Raw genomic sequence first — 10,048 nt, forward strand, 5'->3', positions numbered from 1 at the left:
AATGGCAAGTGAAATTTACTTATTCATTGGTGATCAATTAATTCGTTTTTATATATTTGAGAATTTTTATTTTTCACTTGCCATTGAATTAAATGTTGACTAGATGTCGGGGTTGAAATATTTTCGAGCATCCTAAATACAACTGTTTTCATACATGTTTTCTTGGGAATTATTATTTTTTTATGAATTGCAAGGCATAAAACAAAATCTCTCATTTTTATGGAATATATTTTCTACTCTTACTCCTGAGTTTATAAACATTCCACCTTTATGTTGTTTCCCTTCTTCGCCTGCTCACGGGGTCGATGATTATCACTGAGTCTGTGAGACTCGCACCCCTCTTATATTCCCTTTTCGCAGAGAGAAATCAGTCTAACATGTAACCATCAGTGTATACGGACCACCACAGAGTAGGTAAAGGCATCTCCTAGCCTCGTTCTGAGTCTCTCCACTGTTTAATGTTATGTCAAAATGAAATTTACTAGATGTTGAAAAATGTTGTCAACTCATAAACGTGGATTGTTATTATTTTGAATGGAGTAGATAGTAGTTTAATTTTTATATATTCGTTTACGCATGTGATTATATGCATTTAATGAATCTAGCGAAAGTTTCAAATGAGGCTTGTTCGGGACTTAGCAAAAATTCTTTGAAAGTCTCGGATGCCGGTAGCGACCAAGGAGGGGGTCGTTACAAAATGTGTGCCGGGGAACAAGCCCTTGATAAAATGTTTTGATGTTGTGAAAATGTGAAATGTGTAAAAAGATAAATCCATGTGCTCCTATATTATGTTGGCATGTATATATATGAATATATGTTATGCATTGATGAATAATGTTGTGTGATGATGTTGAAGTGTGCAAGTAGGGAGTGCACACATGATGATGTTGAAGTGTGCGAGTAAGGAGTGGAGTGCACACATGATGATGTTAGAGTGTGCGAGTAAGGAGTGCACACGTGATGATGTTGAAGTGTGCGAGTAGGGAGTGCACACATGACGATGATATTGCATTGAGCTGAGTGTGGCAGGATGGTATGCATGATGATGTATGTATATACAAATATATATATGTTATAGAAAGTTTATGAAAATAATTATGATTGTGTTGTATGTTGGTATTGTTAATTGCTCCCAAATTGCTTTTCATTTCAGCAAGAAAATGGCTTTTAATGTAACAAGACCCTTTTTAACTAAGTTGCTTTGTTTCTCGCTGTAGCGAGATTTATTTTTGCTGCAACGAGAAACTCTCAGGTTGGAGGGGGGTTGCACTGGCTTAATTCTCGCTGTAGCGAGAAACTCTCTAGTAGTTCCAAAAATTCTAATGTAGTACCCTTAATTTGACATGGATTTTGACCACCTTCTAGTTAGAACTGGGAAAAGTGGTAAACATAAAAGTTGTAGCATAGCCTCTTAGCTTTTTAATGGTCAAAAAATCATGTCAATTGGACTTCTCTAGTGGGAGATATGCTTAAAAAATCAAAACATATGCAAATCAATAATTTTTCTCACTGTAGCAAGAAACTTGCTGTCATGCTTGCTACCTTGCTTGATTTTGACATATTTTTCACCCATTTAACTTCATGGATTGATCATGAGTTTTTGAAACACTATGAGATTATTAATCAAAGTTTGAAATGAGGGGTTTTTAGTAAGAAATTAAATCAATTGAATTGTTTTCGAAACAGGTGCATCATGATTTTTTAGTTCTCCTTGTCGATTGCTTGTTCCTTTCTTATGTTCGCTCACTAAGTTTTATACTCATTCTTTTAAACTTCATGTTTTCATATTCAGAAGCAGTTGGGACCTAGATTGAGTGTCCATGTATGCTCGTCTTTTTGTAGGTACTATGGCGTCTCAGTAACGGTACCTTCACTTAAAGTCACTCCGCTGATGGTTGAGAGTCTTCTGTTTGTGTGCACGTATATGTAATGTAAACTACTAGGAGTCATGTTATAAATGAAGTATGTATATGTTGGATTGATGATGATGCCCCATATGAGATGACAATGAATGATAGTACTTTGAGATAATACAAATATGAATATTCGGTTGCTATAAAATATTACTGAAACATTCATCGTTGAGAATTACAACACATGGTTTTCAAGATGATGGATGGAATGAGGAATAGGATCTCATAAAGAGATTTGCTTGGGCCTAGTGGGCTATGCCCATTGAGCCCATGCGTCGGTCATGGCTTAGGATTTGGGCTGTGACTTTTAAAATCTTTTCAGAGGAACTACTTGGGTAACCTCTCAAAAGGGAGATTGAATTTTGCATTGACTTAGTATCGGATACGAGGCATATTTCTATACCTTTGTATCGAATGGCACCGACTGAGCTATGAAAGCTCAAAGAGCAATTAAATGATTTGCTGAATAAGGGCTTTATTTGCCAAAATGTTTTGCCTTAGGGAACTTCGATGCTATTGTTGAAAAAGAAAGATGGAGCCTCATATTGTGTATTGGCTACCAACAATTCAATAAAGTTACAATTAAGAATAAATATCCACTCCCAATAATATATGATTTGTTTGATCAATTGTAAGGTACGATTTGCTTTTTAAGGATTGATTTATGTTCTGGGTATCATCAATTGATAATTCATGAGAGTGATATACCTAAGACAATGTTTCGTACAAGATATAGGCACTACGAATTCCTAGTGATGTCATTTGGACTAATTAATGTCCTTACAACGTTATGGATTTGATGAATAAAGTTTTGGGGCATATTTGGACAAATTTGTAGTCATATTCATATATGAGATTTTGATGTATTCAAGGAGCCTGGAGGAACATGCACAAAACTTGAGAATTGTGCTTTAAATTCTTAAAGAGCATCGGTTATATGCTACATTTGCAAAGTGTGAATTTTGGTTAAGTTAGTTTATTGGGAGACGTTGTATCTGAGCAAGGGGTACAAGTTGATCTGAGTAAGATAGAGGCTATGGAGAATTGGCTAAAGCCTTTGTCTATAATGGAAATTCGAAGTTTTTTGGGATTAACCAATTATTACAAATGCTTTGTTTAAGATTTCTCCAAGATAGCATCTCCTTGACAAAATTAACTCAAAAGGGAATTAAATTTGATTTGTTTGATGCCTACAAGGTAAGTATTTTAAGACTTAAAGCTTGTTTCACTTCTACACTCATGTTGAGCCTTTTGTGCGGATTCGAAGGCTATGTTGTGCATTATGATGCATCACAAATTAGTTTGGGTGGTGTGTTGATGCAACACCGATGAGTTATGGCTTATGCCTTATGATAAATTAAGAGGCATGAGCAAAACTATCCTGTGACGCCTCACTCACAAAGAAAAGACAAAGAGATGAAGAAAGGAGTAGGGGGCAGGCCAAAATGGAGAAGGAAGAAAGGAGAGAGAATAAGAAAAGTCAATGCTGCAAAAAAAGGGAGAAAAGACAAAGGAGAAAGAGAAAAAGAAAGAGAAGAGGAAATAGAAAGAAGAGAGTGAGGGGCCCGAGGGAGAGAAAGGAGAGAGGAGAAAGAGAAAAAAAAAGAGAAAGAGAAGAAGAAATGAGAGATAGAGCATGGTAGAGCAGAAAAAGGAAAGAGAAAGAGGAAAAAAGAAAGAGAAAGAGAAAAAAAAAGAGAGAGAGAGCACGGTGACGAGGGAGAAGAAAGAAGAGAAAGAAAAAGAAAAAAAAGGAGAGAGGGAGCATGGTGAGGATGGAGAAGAAAGAAGAGAAAGAAAAAGAAAAGAAAAGAGATGAGGAGCAACAATGAGGGAGAAGAAGGAGAGAGAAGAAAGAAGAGAAAGAAAAATAAGAAGAAGGAAAGAAGGAGTAGCGGCACAAAAGGAAAAAAGATGAAAAGGAAGAGAGAATAGCTAAGTACATGCGTAAAATAATAGCGAAGTAGCGTCCCGTTACTGTGAGGTGAGTGGGTGCTAGATTTTAAAATTATTTTCCTATGAAATATTATATATGTTACAATTGATAGTTGACGAAATTGTGGACAGCATGAGTTGGTAGAAAGCCTTAGGTTATTTGTGCTTGTGACAAGGATTTTATATCCGTTTTTCTTTAAAGTATATAATTATATATATCTACATGTTTTTAAATATGGGGAAACAAACCTTTGACTGGTTTTCACTTCAAAATTGTACCTTGCAAGTTTGTGTGATGTTTGGGCCAATGGCCTTTGTATTGATTCATAAAACTTGATAAATTATTTATTTCACTTGACAAGCTGATTTGGTAAATATACCATGCTTTGAGATAAAATAAGCACAACATTGATTTATGATTATATTGTTTACAAACTATTATGATTTGCAATTGCTTCAAATTGCAATGATTTTCGATATTTGATTTTAAAGGGGGACTTGAAGCCCCGATTCATATGGTGGTGTGGGCAGTTCCCACGAGTAGGTAAAGGGGGACTTGAAGCCTCGATTCATATGGTGGCGTGGGCAGTTCCCACGAGAAGGCAAAGTGGGACCTGAAGCCTCGATTTATATATGGTGGCTTGGGCAGATCCCACTAGTAGGCAAAGGGGGACCTGAAGCCCCGATTTATATTTGGTGACGTGGGTAGTTCCCACGAGTAGGCAAAAGGGGACCTGAAGCCTTGATTTATATTTTGTGACGTGGGTAGTTCCCACGAGTAGGTAAAGGAGGACCTGAAGCCCTGATTTATATTTAGTGACGTGGGTAATTCCCACAAGTAGGCAAAGGGGGACTTGAAGCCCCGATTCATATAGTGGCGTGGGTAGTTCCCACGAGTAGGTAATGATGTCTGAGAGAGTAAGCCTAAAGGCTATATTAAACTTACTCGAGGATGATGTTCCCTTCTGGATTTTATTTTTTTATGCATGGCATTAATACTTGAAAATTTTTATTTATTAAATGGGCAAATGAAATTTATCTATTCGTTGGTGATCAATTAATTCGCCTTTTTATTTTTGAGAATTTTCATTTTTTACTTGCCATTGAATTAAATGTTGACTGGATGTCAAGGTTGAATGATTTTCTAGTAACCCAAATACAACTGTTTTCATACATGTTTACTTGGGAATTATTATTTTTAAGAATTGCAAGGTATAAAACAAAATCTCTCATTTTTATGGAATGTATTTTCTACTCTTATTCTTGAGTTTATAAACATTCCACCTTTATGTTGTTTCCCCTTTTCGCTTACTCATGGGGTCGATGATTATCACTGAGTCTATGAGAGTCACACCCCTCTTATTTTTCATTTTTGCAAATAGAGATCAGTCTAACGTGTAACCATCGGTGCATACAGACCACCGCAGAGTAGGTAAAGGCATCTCTTAGCCTCGCTCTAAGTCGCTCCGTTGTTTAGTGTTATGTTAAAATGAAATTTACTAGGTGTTGAAAAATGTTGTCAACTCATAAACGTGAATTATTATTATTTTGAATGGAGTAGATAATAGTTTAATTTTTATATATTCACTTACGCACATGATTATATGTATTTAATGAATCTAGCGAAAGTTTTAAATGAGGCTTATTCGGGACTTAGCGAAAATTCTTTGAAAGTCTCGGATGCCGGTAGCGACCAAGGAGGGGGTCGTTACATATACTATACATGATCTGGAGATGGCAGCGAGTGTATTCACCTAAAAAATATTGTGACACTATCTAGATGGTGAGAATTATGAAATATATATTGACCACAAGCGCTTAAAGTATATATTTCAGTAAAGAAATTTGAATTTGAGGTAGCGTAGATGGTTAAATTTACTAAAGGACTATGATTGCGCCATATTGTACCACTTAGGCAAGGCAAATGTTATAGCAAATGCCTTAAACCAGAAATTTATAGGGAGTTTAGCACATATGACGATGAAGAAACCATCCTCAGTGAAAATTTTGTATGATCTTGGTAATATGGGAGAACATTTTAAGGTTAATCATTTAGATGCCTTATTGGCTCATTTCAGAGTCTAACCAATGATTATGGATCAGATTACAGACGCCAAAAATTAGGACAAATTTGTGATAAAAGTTTTTGGAGATATGAGCGAAGAAAAAGCTCAAGACTTTTTTTATCACATTAGTGGTTTTCTTAGATATATATCTCGAGTTTATATGCCGAATTAAGATGGTTTAAGAGTTGGGAGATTGGAAGAGGCTCACGTTGCAACCTATGCCATACACTTGGGAGCCATTAAAATGTATCACGACTTAAAGTCTGTTTATTGGTGGCAAGGGTTGAAGAGAGATGTAGCAAAATGTGTCTCCAAGTGTTTGGTTTGTCTACAAGTCAAAGCTAAACATCAAAAACCTTCAAGGTTGTTGCAATCATTACTAGTACTTGAGTGGAAATGAGAACATGTAGTAATGGATTTTGAGACATGTTTATCTTAAGCTAGAGGAGGCTATGATGCCATTTGGGTGATAATAGATTGGCTAACTAAATCAGCTCATTTTCTATCGATCAAGACAATTTTTGGAATAGCTTGGTATGCACGAATTTACATTAAGGAGATTATAAGGGTACATGGTGTTCCTGTAAGTATAATGTCCAACCGAGGTACATAGTTCACCAATTAATTTTGGAAGAAGCTATAAGAAGCCATAGGCACAAGGTTAGATTTTAGTATAGCTTATCATCTGTAGATGAATGGCCAATCTGACTGCACAATTCAAACACTTGAAGATATATTGAGAGCGATTGTACTTGATTTTAGAGTTTATTGAAACCTTTATTTACCTTTGGCCAAGTTTGCATACAACAATAGTTATCATGCCAACATTGGAATGGCACCATTCAAAGCTTTGTACAAACAAGAATGTAGATTGCCCATTGGATGGCTTGAGGTTGGAGAAAGAAAGCTCTTGGGGTTGGAGATGGTCTAAGAAGTTGTAAATGGTTTTTAGATAATCCAAGAAAGAATGTTATCAACTTAAAGTCGATAGAAATCATACATTGATAATAGGTGAAAGTCTCAAGAGTTTGAAATCAGGGACCATGAGTTTTTTAAAGTTTCGCCAACTAAAGGAGTTAAAAGGTTCGACAAGAAAGGGAAATTGAGCTCAAGATACATCAGACCATTTGAGATTTTAGAGTGTGTGGGCGTAATTGCTTATCATTTGGCGTTGTTGCCAAGTTTGTCCAATGTTCATTAAATCTTTCACATGTTCATGCTTAAGAAAAATGTTTTCGATCCTCTGCACATAATTCAATATGATGAAGGTTAGTTGCAAGACGGTTTCACATATAAGGAGTAGCTTGTGGCTATATTAGACAAACAAATAAAATGGCTTTGCTCTAAAGATATTATTTCAGTAAAGGTGTTACGACAAAGCCACTCGGTTGAGGAAGTGACATGATCATTCGAGACGAAAATGCAAGCAAAATATCCGTATCTCTTTAAGACTTAAGGTATGATTTTCTTTATAACACTTGAGTTAAATTTAAAGATCGAATTTTTATAAGAAGGGGAGGATGTAACACCCCTAACTTTGATATGAATTACATATGATTTTGGTTAAGTATATAATTTGAAATTTGTTGTGCTGATGAATGTGATTATGAAGTCTTAACATGTTTTGAGGACTTTGGATGGTGTTATATGTGCATAAGCTTGTATTATGAAAAGCTATGACACTTAAGCAAAGATATTGAGATATGTTTGATGATTTGAATATATTGAAGTTTGACTAAAACTTAGGAGTTATATGGTTGAATTAAGGTGTGGCTGGAGTTAGACATAATTAGGAAGTTTGAAATTTGGAGTTAGGAAGCTAAAAGTGTTAGAAAATTTAGCTACTAGACAAGATCTATCAATACATTTGAGAATGTATTAATAGATTCTTGGTAAAAAGCCTTGGGGGAAGCATTCTATAAATTTTTTATCCATACAGTCAAGAATGTATTGATAGATTTGAGCCAAGAGACACTCTGTTGAATTTTTATGGATAGAATCACCAAATGTATCAATAAATTTTGAAAAGGGGCATTCTGTGAAAAATGTATTGATGGATTTCCCAATCTATCAATAGATTTGAGGTAGTGAGCATTCTGCTGAATATTTATAAATACATTAACATATGTAATGATAGATTTGAAGAAAAATCATACACATGTATTGATAGATTTGAAGAAAAATCATGCGAATGTATCGCTAGATTCATGAATCTATCTATACATCCTTATAGGAATGCAAAAAAAAGGAATTGTTTTTGGCATTTCGCCCATTTGAAGAAAAAAGGAAACTCAGCCGCATTCCTCTACCATTATGACCCCAAGCTTCTCCCTTGATTTTGGGCATTATTTAAGGTGTTTGGAAGCTTAGAAAGCCAACCTTGAGGTAAGGTTAGGCTTTTTATTAGCCCTAGTAAAAAATTAATTGATTTGTTTCCTTTGAAATCTGTTTTCATTAAGAAAATTTGTGGTTTTGCTATTAAGTACTGTTGTTAAATTTTCTACCCACGCAAGTGTACGTATTGCAAAGATAATATAAAGATGAGTAGAATGTCGATCCCACAGAGAATTGAATTAATCGTTATTGTTAACTACTAAAATTAACACACCTTAATTTTATCTAAACAATTAAAATTAAAAAGGAAAATTTTAAAGTGATAAACTATTAACTAAAACCAAAACTAATCTGAATTTTATTAGCAAATTTACTTCTAATGATTAACAGACCTAAGATTATGATATCCCTCAATACTTCATCTGATTATTGTCTCTCTCTCTTAACTTAGTTTAATGGATTAAATTGCTAACCTAGAGTCATAAATTATTTACAAGTCTCTATCGAATTTCTTATAAAAATACCTCTCCCAATTAATTTACTATATGTCTATGCAAATTATATTGAAGAAAGATTCATTAAGTTTGTGCTCTAATTTTAGCTACGTATGGTTTATAGGTGTATGTCTACCCTATATACAAATCAAACTACCTAATCAACTAAGTGTATTCGATCATACACTATTTTATTCAAGGTTTACCTAAATCTCCTTCGTCAAGGTTTAATCCATGTTTCCAATTCAATCTAATTGGTGGCCAGTCAACTAGAAGCATTAAGAATAGAATAAAATAAACAATTTAAATCCATCAAACATAAGTCAAAGAGAGATAAATAATTCAGACTAGATATTGAGTTCAATCATAATTTTAGATTAAAAAATTAGTTCCTCATCAAGTCATACATCATCATCGAATAAAATATAAACATTAAAACAAAACTAAGAAAATAAGAGAATAAAAGAAAATATAGAAAAACAAAAGAATTGTATTCTTGATCTTCAAATCTCCTTGAATTCTGCAAATTTTTCTTAGCTTCAATGACTTTGTAACTCGACTCTCAGCTATTAATCTGGTGTTTTTCTTCTTAATGCTTTTAAGTCTCCAAAAGGTTATTTTTATAGGCTTTGAAGTTAGGCCAATTTGGGTGAAGAAAGAAGTCAATTTCAGTTAGGATTTCCTCATCAGACTATGTAAGTCGCAGCTTTGCCAAATTAATTAACAAAAATCGCAATTGCCCTAGCACTATTGTAGTATGTCAACTTCGATAAGATTTTTTATCCTTTTTCAAGCTAAATTGGGTGAAGTGGTAAACATGAAAGTTGTATATCTTTCTCTTAGCTTTCCATTGGTCTAAGAATCGCTTCATTTGGAGCTTTGTAGAGAAAATTATGGCCAAAATACCAAAATATATACTTTAGAAGTATGCACCTTGAAATTGCTTTCGTTCTTTCATTAAAATTCTTCTTTCAAACACCTACAAAAACACAAATAAATCAATAGCAACCTACCTTAATCATATTAACACCAAATTAAGCATAAAATTAATCAAAATTAGATTGACTCACCTAAAATAACTAATTTAAAATAATTAAATAAAACCTACTAATTTTGATGCATTACTACAAAAACTTAGCCAAATTATTATCAAAATTAAGCTCAAATAACTCTATATCATAGAGTTATCACCATCCCAAACTTAAGATTTTGCTAGTCCTCGAGCAAAACATAGAAAAGAACCTAACTTATGAAAATCAAATTCAGTTAATGAAAAATAAATATAGTTATTACTACTACTATTACT

Source organism: Theobroma cacao, chromosome 7 (genome assembly GCF_053813885.1).
Source record: "Theobroma cacao isolate CCN51 chromosome 7, ASM5381388v1, whole genome shotgun sequence".
NCBI lineage: Eukaryota > Viridiplantae > Streptophyta > Magnoliopsida > Malvales > Malvaceae > Theobroma > Theobroma cacao.